Below are 13305 nucleotides of genomic sequence, written 5' to 3'. Positions count from 1 at the left end.
TCCTACTATAAAATGGCGTGAAATGGCTTGAGGGTTTCACTCCAACTTGTTAGTCATGTGTATGTATACACATGCACATGCAGAAAAATCTGAACCATGCTCTGATGTCAAGAAGCCATCAACTGGGGCTACTGGAAAGGTGACTTTTCATAAGTCTTTAAATAAGCTAGCAGGGTGTCTCATGGGTTCAGTTTTGCTGCCATTCTAGGGTTCTCGGTTCTCAAGTGATTTGATTTTCTGTATTCTTTTTTTAAGATTTTATTTATTTATCTTTAGAGGGGAAGGGAAGGAGAGAAGGAGAGAAATATCAGTTTACGGTTGCCTCTCAAGGGGACCAGTGAGTCCCCTGCTGGGAACTAGCCTGCAACCCAGGCATGTGCCCTGACTGGGAATTGAACTGCGATTATGTGGTTCGCAGGCCCACGCTCAATCCACTGAGCTACGCCGCCAGCCAGGGCTTGATTTTCTGGATTCTTAAATAATTAGGGAGAGTTGCCAACTCCATTGGGGTGGATCAGAAAGCCGTTTTGTGCCTTGCCATAGATGTGCTAGAGGTAATGGGCCTTTACATGGTTTCCGGAGGACAAAATGCATCCAGTGGTCTCCAAGGAGCATGATGGGTCTCTCCTGCCCCGCAAAAGTTCTATTTTTAATGAAGTTTTTTTTTTTTTAGCAGAGTTTTCAGTTCTCTATTAACCATGAGGGCTTGGTTTCTATAAAATAAAAGAAGTTCCCTCGAGGAGAAGATCATTTTTTAAAGATCTTATTTATTTATCTTTAGAGAAAGGGAAAGGGAGGGAGAAAGAGAGGGAGAGAACTCTTGATGTATGAGAGAAACATCAGTAGCTTGCCTCTTGCACATCCCCAACAAGGGACTGGGCAGGCAACCCAGGCATGTGCCCTGACTGGGAATCGAACCTTGCCGATGGGTGCTCAATCCACTGCTGCATCAGCCAGGGCAAGGTGATTTCTTGGAGGTCAAGTTAACTCTTACTTGTTGGGGTTTGAGAAAGGGTGTTGCAAGAAACAGGTTTCACCCTAAAAGTATTTGTTTAATGGGATGTGTGCATTTTGCTACTGTACAAAGACACACCCCGAGTCAGTCACAAGGAGTGCTCTGAGCCAGACCAGCCAGACCGCTATTAACTGAAGCAACCCATCTCTAATTCCTTTTGGGAAAAGGAATGTGCTTTGTATTTTACAAATGTGATACTCCACCGAAGCTTATTGGACCCTAGCATTTCAGTAAACCCAATTCTAAAACTAAACTTCTTTGACAGTTTCANAATGGGATGTGTGCATTTTGCTACTGTACAAAGACACACCCCGAGTCAGTCACAAGGAGTGCTCTGAGCCAGACCAGCCAGACCGCTATTAACTGAAGCAACCCATCTCTTAATTCCTTTTGGGAAAAGGAATGTGCTTTGTATTTTACAAATGTGATACTCCACCGAAGCTTATTGGACCCTAGCATTTCAGTAAACCCAATTCTAAAACTAAACTTCTTTGACAGTTTCAAAATTGAAACACCTTTATAGGGAAGTGGTGGTAACTTAAATGGGTTCTGAACCTGCTAAGCCTTAAGGGAGGTTGTTTTAATGACAGAGGGTCGCTGAGGTTGTGGTACTAGAATCTTGAAGTTAACCCAAAACCTAAATCCTAATCCCAGTTTTTTAAAATGATGGATCAGTATAAATTAACACACTTCCATCTGTTTCTTTTCCAGGCTTTTTCATGGTCTAGTCTGAATCAAATGTTCCTAGTGATTACCATGGATATAGGTTTGACTAGGAGAAAGAACTTAATAGATTCAGCAGTTTGTTTTTTGAAATCCTTACCAGAGGATATTTTTATTGATTTTTAGAGAGAGCAGATGGGAGAGGGAAACAATGATAGGTTGCTACCCGTCAGTGCCCCAACCAGATTGAGCCTGCAACCTCTTTGGTGCACGGGAGGATGCGCCAGTCAACTGAGCCACCCAGTCAGGGCTAGACTCACCTGGTTTAACTTCTGACTCTTATGTTCTCATTAGCACATAGTCTATTCTTTTCTTTTTAATTTTTTTTTATTTGTTTTTAGAGGGAGGGGAAGGGAGGGAGAAGGAGAGGGAGAGAACATCAATGTGTGAGGACCTGGCCTGCAAACCAGGCATGTGCCCTGACCGGGAATCCAACCAGTGACCTTTCAGTCTGCAGGCCAGTGCTCAATCCACTGAGCCACACCAGCCAGGGCAACAGTATGAGACTTTTTTGTGTATGTGTGTGATCTGTTGTGCTAAGGCATTTATTCAGCTGGTACTTATTGAGTGTCTCCAGTATTCTGGGACCTGTGCTAGATGCGGGGAATATATTTGTATTAGCAGGGTGATTAACATTACTTTGTTCTTTTCGTCCACACAAGAATGTCCAAACCCATGGGGAATCTTTATAAAATTTGTTTGAGCCAAATGGAAGATACCCCTGGAAGCAAGATCTCTCCTACTGAGATGAATGCTTCCAAGAAATGACAGTTTGCAGCTTTTATGCCTTTAGAATTGAGGAAATTTAAGATTACCTGAAGGTGGTAAAAGCAGATATGGGAATCAGATTACAGGATAGTTAACAAGAATGTGTGCTGTGCGCTGCAAGAGTGGTTTTAGAAGGAGGGGTCTGAAAAGAGCCACTTTAAGGGAGTGTTAACCTGGATGCACAGAAACAATGGGCAGGGCTTGCTGAAGGCAGAGATAAGCCTTTTACTAAAGAAGGTATAATGTGCCTGGGGCCTGACCGCCGCCATGAGGGCCCAGGTAGGATTAGATAGTCTGAATATTGCAGCTTGTGGTAAGATTTTACCTTCTTCTTCAGTTCCTCCGTTGAGTAAACAGAAAAGCAGGGTTTTGTCCATGAGACTGCTATATGGATGATTTCTTCTCTACTCTTCACTCACACTATTCATTCTTTCTTAAACCCTAGTTGTGAGTTGGGCAGGTGGCCTTTTCTTTTTGGTTCCAGTCAAGTGCCTACTAAGAAATTCCTCATATGTCCCAGTACAGGTGGTCCTTTGTCTTCTCGATGAGAATACTAAAGGGTTGTTCTGTAATGTCTTTAAAAAATATATACTACATTATCTTTTTTTTTAAAGATTTTATTTATTTATCTTTAGAGGGGAAGGGAAGGAGAAGGCAGCCATATCAATGTATGGTTGCCTCTTGTGAGTCCCCTGCTGGGAACTGGCCTGCAACCCAGGCATGTGCCCTGACTGGGAATGGAACCGTGATCGTGTGGTTCGCAGGCCTGCGCTCAATCCACTGAGCTACGCCAGCCAGGTGATATTACATTATCTTTTAAGGTTAAAGTTGATTGGTTTGCACGTAGGAGAAACTTAGGTCTGGGGTCACCCAGATGATCTGGGACAGAGACCCTAGACCCCAGCTGGCTTGGTCATTTTGCCCACATTTCTCAGCTCTTTGGAGAGCTTTGATTTGTTTCCATCCCTAAAAATCTTTTTTTCCTTCGTCCTGTTGAAAGGGTGTTTTTCCTTAGTGAAAGCTATTAAGATTCTTTTATGCTGAGGCCTGCCCAGATTCTCTGGGAGTCCTGTGAAGATTTGAGTGAGTCCAACCTAAACCAGTCAAGTACTTGGACTACCGTAAATTCAAATTGGCTTTCTGTGATATTGTTCTGTTCTCTTTAGATCATTTACACCTTTAATGCCCTCTAAGGTATATGCCATGTAAGTCGGCTTTTCAAAAGAAACTTTTATAACACTGCCCATTACTGTAGTGAGCATCAACAAATACCCGTGTATACCACATGTTACCAGATTTCCTCTGTCCTGGTCAGCCATGGCTGAACCAGTCATGCCATTGCAGCCATTTGTTCTTGAACTATGGAAGCCTAAGGCCTATGATGAGGACTGGCTTGCAGGCCAGCTGCCTTCCATCTTTTTTTTCTTTTCTTTTTTTAAATCCTCACCTGAGGACATTTTTTCATTGCTTTCAGAGAGAAAGAGAGAGAGAAACATCAGTGCAAGAGAGAAGCATTGATCTGTTGCCTTCTGTACATGCCCAGATAGGAGATCATACATGCCTGAGCCGGGAATTGAACTTGCAACCTAGGCATGTGCCCTGACTGGGAATTGAACCCACAGCCCTTCAGTTATGGGATGCAGCTCCAGAAAACTGGGCCACACCAACCAGGACTGCCTCCTATCTTAATATCTGACGAGCCCAGTCATGTTGGCTCTGTTAAATTGATCCATTTGCTACCTCATCTCTCAGCTCAGAGGCCAAGCGCAACATAAAAAGATAGTGAATCTAGGCATATCCCATATTTTGAGGTGTAGGGATCTCCTATGAAGTAGCAGACCTTTGAGGAATAGTATTATGAGCTGTTCTGTGTTTGCTGTGCCTTTGGAAAACCTTTGGATTCTTCTACTGAAAATCTGTTTGAAAAAAAATATCCTCTTAATGAAACAGTGTGAGTCACAAAGTAGGCACTCCTCATAATAGCATTTCTCACCAGGGAATTTTTGGTAGCTGTTGGGGGAGGGATTTGAGTAGGTTGTAGATGATAAATCCCTCAGTGGAACATAACCAGAGGCTGCCATATCAGAACTCTGGTGCTTTCCATGCTGACTGTGAGCCCTGAATTCACAGTGCAGGACCACAGAATAGAATGGGAGGCCTGTGCTCAGGGAATTGCCACCGCAGCATGACCAATGAGATTGGAGTTTTAACAATCAAACTCAGTTCATTAAAACACCATAGTAGTATAATAGGATCATGAAAGTAGGCCTTGGGTCAGAGGACCTGAGGCCATTTGCAGGAAAAGGATCATATTTCTGGATTAAGGGATGGCTGTGGACCTAATGATGAGAATTTAAGAATTACACATGTGCCTTCTTTTTCATATTGTGAAATAGTGGCACTGTGCTTGGCACTGGCCGTGGGACTTTTTACAAAGAGAGGATTCATTCAAGGTCATCTGTGCTCTTAAGATTTTAGTTCTAAACCCTGGCTGGTGTGGTTCAGTGAATTGAGTGCCCACCTGGGAACCAAAAGGTCGCTGGTTTGATTCCCAGTCAGAGCACATGCCTGGGTTGCAGGCCAGGTCCCCAGTTTCAGGTGTGCGGGAGGCAACCGATCCATGTATCTCTCGAACACTGATGTCTCCCCCTCTCTTTCTCCCTCCCTTCTCCTCTCTTTAAAAGTAAATAAATAAAGTCTTAAAAGACTTCAGGTTAATAAATCACTTAGAATGACACCCAAAGTGATCATCACCCAGTCAGTCTCTTTGTAGGATTGTGAAAAGGAAATACTAGAGATATTAAGAGTTTAGAACAAGCCAGGATTATAATATCAACATCTAGAATGCCTGTCCTCAACTTCTCGGCCCACCCAAACCTGACTTTTGACTGTTGCCAACTTCAGTGACTTATAGTTGTACATCCTCATGTCTGAACCACTGTCTTATGTAAGCTACAGACAGAGAGTCTGAAAGGTTGTTACAACTGTGTTAAGATTTGCTTTCCTTTGGAAAGTCATAGCCATCTCCACTCCGTGTTTTCCTGGCTTTGTACTTTTCTTCAAAGCCGCTTACCAGTTCTAAGCCTCTGGAGTTCAATAAAGGGGAACAGGAAGTTGGTGTTTGGTGCCTAAGAGCCAGCAATAACTAATAGAGAAAAGGACACACGCACGCACGCACTCACAGAACTGGGAGGGTGGTTCTGGGTCTGGAGGCATGAGGCCTGCAGGATGCAGACATCTTTCAAAGATGACTTTAACCAACTCTTTCAAACAAGGGAAAAAGCAATAGGAATCTCTGCTTTGAGAGGATTGATTTTCTTAGGTTGTATAGTAGAGGCTCCAGATTTTTAACTGGTGGTATAATTACAAACTATCTTGCCTAGGCAGTTCAAACACTTAAAAAAAATTATCTTTCACAAAATAGCAGGAATGACTTCCCTGCCTCTGTGTTCTGTGTGGGCCTCAGGGTACATCCTGTCACGGGACCGGGCTGGAGCCTGACCCTTCCTTTTCCTGTCCACTCACTTTTATGAGTTGGACTGTAAAGTGGTTCAGTGCTGTGGTGGCAGAAAAGGGGAAGTCACACGGATTTGTGCCACTTCAAACTTGGTTTCATGGGCACATTTCAGGACATCAAATAGTGGCGTGACTCTGAGTGGGAGCTCTGGGGTAATGGGGTCTCTTGGAATCTTTTCAAAAAATGAACTATTTCAGGCATTCAAAAGGGACAGTGTACTTTATCTGCCAAGCAGATTAATAAATAAAACATTACAGAGGCAATTGAATGTACCCCCCATTCTCGTTTCTCTCCTTCCCTCCCCAAAGGTAGCCACTGTGCTGACTCTCCTGTCTGTCATCCTGCCTGTGTTCATAGTTGCATTGCATGTCACTGTCCAAAACAGCGTTTATGTAATACATAAACTCTTGTAATGTCTCTGTCCTTTCATGTCCCTGTGTGTATTTACCTCGAAAGAGATCTGCAATCTGTAAATCAATTGTGCTGCTTACTGTTCTACTACACGTATTTTCACTGTTGTACTCTATTATATTAATATGCCACAAATGTTACTATTTATGGATCCATTATCTATCAATGAATATTGAAGTTATTTTCAATTGCTTTGAGACTGTCTTTCTGTTTCCTAATATACTTGAATGAGAGTTTTTCTAGGGTACAGCCTTAGTCAGGAAACAACTGGGTCATAGGGTATATACATCTTTAACTCTTAATTTAATATTGACCAGTAGGTCTCCAGTGTGCTTGTATCAATTTACACTCTCCAAATAGCATATTTTCACTTGTTTTATTTTCTTGCCAAAACTTGATATTGTCATAGTTTAATTCTTGTCAAGCTGTGATAAGTGTGAAATGATACATTGTTTTGATGTTATTCATATATTTGATGATGAGTATTTCCATAAGTTAATATATTAATATTGTATATTTAATCATCATGTTTCTTCTTCTGTGAAATGCTTATTCAGGTCTTCTACCCATGTTTACATCAGATGGTTCGTCCTTTACTTACAGGTTTATAGGAATTTGTGCTTTGTTTTGTTTTGGGATAATTCTTTGTCATGTGTAATTCAGATGCATTTCTCCCCATCTGTGGATTATCTCTTTTGGCATTTCTTATGGTTAACAATTTTAATGTAATTGAATATTCCAGTGTTTTCCCTTGTGACCTGTATATTTTGTGTCTTAAGGAAGATTTTTTTCCTGAGGTTATAAAGATATAATCTTGTATTTTATTCTAAAAGGTTTTAAATTTTGCCTTTTTTATTTAAGTCATTAATCCATAGAGAATTAGATTGTAATATAAGGATATATCTTCTTCTTTTCCATATGAATTACCAGCTCTCTCAGCCACAAGTGGGGAAGGATCAGTGAGGACTTTTTCTGTGGATTTGCAAAGCCACCTCCACCAACAACCAAGCTTCTTTCCAGGATGGACTCATTCCTGGGCTTTTCATTCTGTTCTGCCAGTCAACTTGCCTATCCTTGTGCTAATACTTAATTACTAGAGTCTTGTCTTGCTGTATAGAAGGGCAAATCCTTTCATCTGTTCATTCTTTTTCAAAGCTCTGTTGTCTAAGTGAAGCTTTCTAGGGGACAAATACGGAATCCGGAGAGAATCAACAAAATGAAGTACAAAGTGCTGGGAACTAACTGCCTTGTTTATAGCTGGGATTCCTAATGACAGGACATCTGGCAAACCTACCCTAATGGGCAGTTTCAGATTTTTTCCCTTACTATAGTGCACAAACAATAACATTTCCCTATTTCTTTGTATTGCAAACAGCAGAATAAACAGTTTTGTATGTCACAGACAACAACAATAAAAGCAACAAACACTGGTTAGCTATTTTGGGCATGTTTTGCATCAATATAAATTTTAGAAACAGCTTTGTCAGCTTCTCTGGGGGAAACCCGTTTGTATATTTATTGGAATTAATTATTGGAATTAATTATTAATTAATTAATTAATATATTTATTGAATTTATTAACTGTCAGCTCTGAAATTGAGTCTACCCATGACCTTGAGGAAAGTGGACTTACAGATATATAAGAGCCCTGGCCGTGTAGCTCAGTTGGCTAGAGTGTTGTCCCCATACACCAAGGTTGCAGGTTCAGTGCCCTGTCAGGGCACATTTGGGAATCAACCAGTGAGCACAAATAGGTAGAAAAACAAATCGATCTCCTCTCTCGCTCAAAAATCAATAAACAAAAATTAAGAAGAAATGTTATGTTTGTTTTGGTAGATATTTTTTATTCACCCAAGGATATGGCTATTGATTTGAGAGAGAGAGAAATAAATAAGGATGTAAGCAAGAGACATCAGTGGGTTGCCTCCCATTACGCCTGAACTGGGGATCTGAGCTGCAGTTTAGGTTTTCATGAGTGCCCTGACTGGGAGTTGAACCCCCAACTTACTGGTATAAGGGGATGATACTGCAACAGAGAGGTACACCAGTCAGGGCCGGCCAGGGCTTTTTCTAACTCCTTGAGATAGACCCTATGTTACTGACTTTTCAACCTCCTTTTCTAATGAAGGCCTTTAAGGCTCTAGAATTTTCCTTTGAATATTTCTTCAACCGAATTCCATGATTTTTGATATTTGTGTTTATCATTTAGTTCTAGGTATTTTATAATTTCTAATATTTTTTGATTCATGAGTTATTTACAAGTATATTTTTAAATTTTCAAACATCTTTTAAGTTGGCTTCCAGCTTAATTGCATTATAGTCACAGAGCAGTCTGTAGGATAGTGATTTGGGGGTTTTTATTGATAGTCAATTTGTGGCATATTACTACATGGTCAGTTTCCATATATAATGTCTGTCTGGAAAAAGTCCAGCCTTTTTTTTTAACAAAAATATTTTATTTATTTATTTTTAGAGAGAAGGGAGGTGAGGAAAAAGAGAGGAAGAGGAACACTGATGTGCAAGAGAAATTGATTGGTTATCTATTTCTCACCCCTAATTGAGTACTTGGCCAGCAATCCAGGCATGTGCCTTGACTAGGAATTGAACTGGCAACCTTTTGGTTCTCAGGCAGGCACTCAATCCACTGAGCCACACCAGCCAGTGCCAGCCATTGTTAATATAACAAAAATGGTTTTAATGACACAGAACCTGGCAGCCAAGGAGAGTAGACTGGAATGTGCATGCATGAACAGTAATGACTTCACTGTACTAGTCAGTGGGAGCGGTAGACACTGTTGAATGAGCATGTGTACTGTGTGGCTGTAGCATTCAAAATGACTGAGCAAGTATAGCAATGAACTTGCATTAGATTTTGTGTTAAGCTTGAACATTCCTCCATGGAAACTATTTGGATGATTCAGAAGGCTGCTCATGCATCATATCTCATGCAGAGTTTTTTGTCAAAACATCAGATTACCTAGGATCACCTAGATTTCATGTCCTGCAACTTCTGGCTTTTCCTAAAACTCAAATCTTCTTTGAAAGGGAAGGGATTTCAGACCCCTCAGTGAGATTCAGGAAAATATGACGGGGTAGCTGATGGTGTTTGGGAGAACTGTATGAGGTCTCAAAGTGCTTACTTCGAAGGGGACTGAGGCATCATTGTCCTATGTGCAATTTTTCTTGTATCTTTTTCAATAAATGTCTATTTTTCATATTACATGGCTGGATACTTTTTGGATCTTATATTGTATTTGTGTTTAAGATTTTGTTCTAAATGTTGAGTGAGAGTTCACTCAGGTCAAACTTATCAGTTGTTTTTTTTTAAATTTTTTTATATATTTTTAAAGACATTTTATTTTTTTTAAGATTTTATTTATTTATGTTTAGAGAGGAAGGGAAGGAGAGAAGGAGAGAAATATCAATGTATGGTTGCTTCTGGTAAGTCCCCTGTTGGGAACTGGCCTGCAACCCAGGCATGTGCCCTGACTGGGAATCAAACCACGATCGTGTGGTTCGCAGGCCTGTGCTCAATCCACTGAGCTACACCAGCCAAGTCAAGCTTATCAGTTTTGTTGTCCAAATCTTTATCTTAGTAAGTTTTAGTGTACTCGAATCTACCAAATTCCTGAAAATCTCTCTATGACTGGATTTGCCAATCTCACTTTATAGTTCTGTCAAATTTTGCTATATATGATTTGGGGTTCTTTCAAGTGCATAGTTTTTTGGAATTTCTTATATCTTTCTGGAGGATTTATTTGTAGAGAGCATCTCTATCCCTAATACTACTTTCCCTGGGTCTCTTTTGTTTGGTAATGAGGCCAACTTTCTTTTTGTAAATATTTGCCTGGTATCTTTTCATATCTTTTTACTTTCAGTCTTTATATATTGATGTCTTACGTGTGTTTTCTATAAATGACAGTCGGATTTTTTCCACCCTAACCTGAGACTCTCTTAATTCCCAAGTTTGGTCCACTGTAAAAGTATGGTTCCAATTGTATCTTATTTTTTTTTAAGATTTCATTTATTTATTTTTAGAGAGAGGGGAAAGGAGGGAGAGAGGGAGAGAAACATGATGTGTGAGAGATGTATTGACCTCTTGCATGCCCCCAACTCAGCACTTGGCCCACAACCTGGGCTTGTGCCCTGATGGGGAATCCAATTGGCAACCTTTCGGTTCACAGGCCGGTGCTCAATCCACTGAGCCACACCAGCCACAACTGGATTTTTAAAATTCTACCTGTTTTTTTAATCTTCTCTTTATGTTTTGCAAATTTACTGTCTGTGTGTTCAGGGTTTGATTTATTTATCCTGCTTGCTATTTGTCCTTGAATCTGAGAGTTCGTGTCTTTCAAAGCGTCTGAGAAACTCCCAGCCACTCATCTCTTCTCATTTTTTCTTTATTCTCTCCCATCTTTCCTTCTGGAAATCTTTGATGTTACACCTTCTTGTTACATCCTTTACATTTCTTAAACTCTTGTACTTTCCAATTCTTTGTCTCTGTATGCCCCACGCTGGGCAATTTCCTATCTCCACCTTTCATTACACTAGTTTTTGGCCTGCTCTGTAGCCCACCCACTGAATTTAAAATTTTATTGAACTACATTTTGATATTCTTGGAACAACCTGGTGGATGTTTACTTATTGCCTTTAGTTGTGTAAGAACAAACAAACAAACAAAAATGAGTAAACCACTTGTTTCTGTGGTTCTAGTTTTCCTCTTTGGGAAAGTTAGGTGGGGTTGGTTAGTTGCTTTCTTTTTCCTCCTGTTCAAAAATTCCATGAATCTGTATCACTGGCATTCTACCATTGAGCACACAAGCAGTGTGGGGAGGCAGGAAGCTGGAAGCCCATCATGTTGTTCTCTACTCCCAGAGGAAGAGCTGCTCCTGAGTCATGTAGGGAAACCTTTCAGCACTGTACCTCTTGGGAGATCACAGCTGTGGCAAGGATCTGTTTCTATGGCAACAGGAGGCTTAATCTTTTTCTGTACTCAGGATATGCAGAGGGAAGTTACAGGATAAACCTTCCAATTTCTCAGAAGGCTGGATTTATTCTCTTCTAGACTGCACTAACACAGTAGCAGCTAGCCACATGTGGATATTTAAATTACAATGAATTAAAATTTAAAATTTAGTTTCTGAGTCACAGTAGCCACATTTCATTTAATAGCTGCAAATTGCTAGGGACCACTCTGATTGGACAGCATAGAGGAAGAGCATTTCTGTCATTGCAGAAAGTTCTGTTAACTAACTCTTCCACAGTATTCTTCCCCTCCCTCCCATGCCCCCAGTATTCTTGACAGTACGTAGAGAATGGATAAACGTGTGGTTCCAAAAAGTGGGTGGAGTGAACCTGTTGATACCCCAAATCTAGAAGGCTCCCTTTAGAGTTACCGCCGCTCTGAGCCGTCTAATTGTAGGAAGACGTCCTCATTCTGAGAGGACGTCGCATTCTGAAAACGACTTATTGGATGAAATGCTGGTCCCAAGCGTCCTTGTATTACCTAGAATTTGGTGCCATGGGAAGAGAGGAAGCCGGTTAAGTAGAAAGGTGAATGAACTTCCGGTAGGACCATGAAGAAGCATTACTGCCTGGGGTACTGATTTTATGCAGTTGTAATTAAACGGAGAACTGGGAGGATGGGTTTGTGAGGTGACGAGAAAACCAGCCCAAGGTCTTATTACTTGAAAATTGACTCAGGCTGGAAATTCCTTGTGATGAAATCATCTTTCTCCTCCCCCTTAAATTGCCATCTCATTCTCCTCGGAGTTGCTATAGAACAGTTAAAGATTCTCAAGAAGAGAGGCCTTCTTCCTTCCCCTGCAGCATACACGCACCCACACCTTCTTCAAGTATAGCAACGTTTCACAGGGACTGGGCTCCAGATAGACTGAGAATAGGAGCAATGTGGGTCACACCAGCCCTGCCCCAGCAGGCCATGCAGAGAGGGAAGAGCCACTGACCGTGACCTTGTTCTTCGCCCAGGACAGACATCACTAAAATTTCACTCTGTTTTTGTTTTGTTTTGTTTTTAAGATTTTATTTATTTATTTTTAGAGAGAGAGGAAGGGAGAAAAGAGAGGGAGAGAAACATTGGTATTTGAGAGAGACATCTATCAGTTGCCTCTGGATCTTATGTTGTGTTGTTTTTTGGAGGGGGTCCCCTGTAATTTCTAGAAACTAATTGTACTTGAAAGTGGTGCTATTCACAGCAAATACGTCCTACCCATCCCCAGCCATTTAGGTGCCCATTTAGGTGAAGAAGTCATGATAAAATGGTAATAGGTTGTCCACAAAGTTTGCCCAGAAATGCTCTTATCTGTATATCTCTTTGCCAGAGAGACCATATCTACTATTTGTTCGAAACGTCTCTGTAAGTTGTGATAGGAAGACTATAGAGAAAGATCACAAAGTCCCCTCCTGGAAATGTAGTCTGTTATCATAGAGTAATTAAATGATCCAGTAGGAAAGAGCCTGGAGCTCAGCCCCAACTGTAGAGGGCATTTGGCAAATGAATTACACCAGGCAGCAGGATTCATAGGAGCCCTTGGTTAGGTCTCTCCCTGCCTTAATTTCTGAAGCAATGCAAATGTCTAACTTGCTCTAGAGTTCACAGCTCTGTCCCATTTTTCTTCTTGATGGGATGATTGCTTCTGCCATAGCTAGACTTAGAGCTGGAAATTTTTATCTTTTTTTTTTTTTTTAAGATTTTATTTATTTATCTTTAGAGGAGAAGGGAAGGAGAGAGGGAGAGAAACAACAATGTGCGGTTGCCTTTTGTGCGTCCCCTGCTGGGAACTGGCCTGCAGGGAACTGGCCTGCAACCCAGGCATGTGCCCTGACTGGGAATCGAACCGCGATTGTCTGA

At 41.0% G+C, this 13305-nt stretch overlaps 1 protein-coding gene across 3 annotated transcripts in view; it reads left to right on the top strand.

Moving 5' to 3' along the window:
* ZNRF1 (zinc and ring finger 1) overlaps window positions 1–13305 on the top strand; it is a 92069-nt gene that overhangs the window by 5640 nt on the left and 73124 nt on the right. The window lies entirely within an intron of this gene.

Source organism: Sturnira hondurensis, unplaced genomic scaffold (genome assembly GCF_014824575.4).
Source record: "Sturnira hondurensis isolate 20B ecotype Veracruz unplaced genomic scaffold, ASM1482457v3 Scaffold0014745, whole genome shotgun sequence".
Lineage (NCBI taxonomy): Eukaryota > Metazoa > Chordata > Mammalia > Chiroptera > Phyllostomidae > Sturnira > Sturnira hondurensis.
Note: the sequence above shows the minus strand (reverse complement) of the source record. Positions and strands in the feature narration are given on the sequence as shown.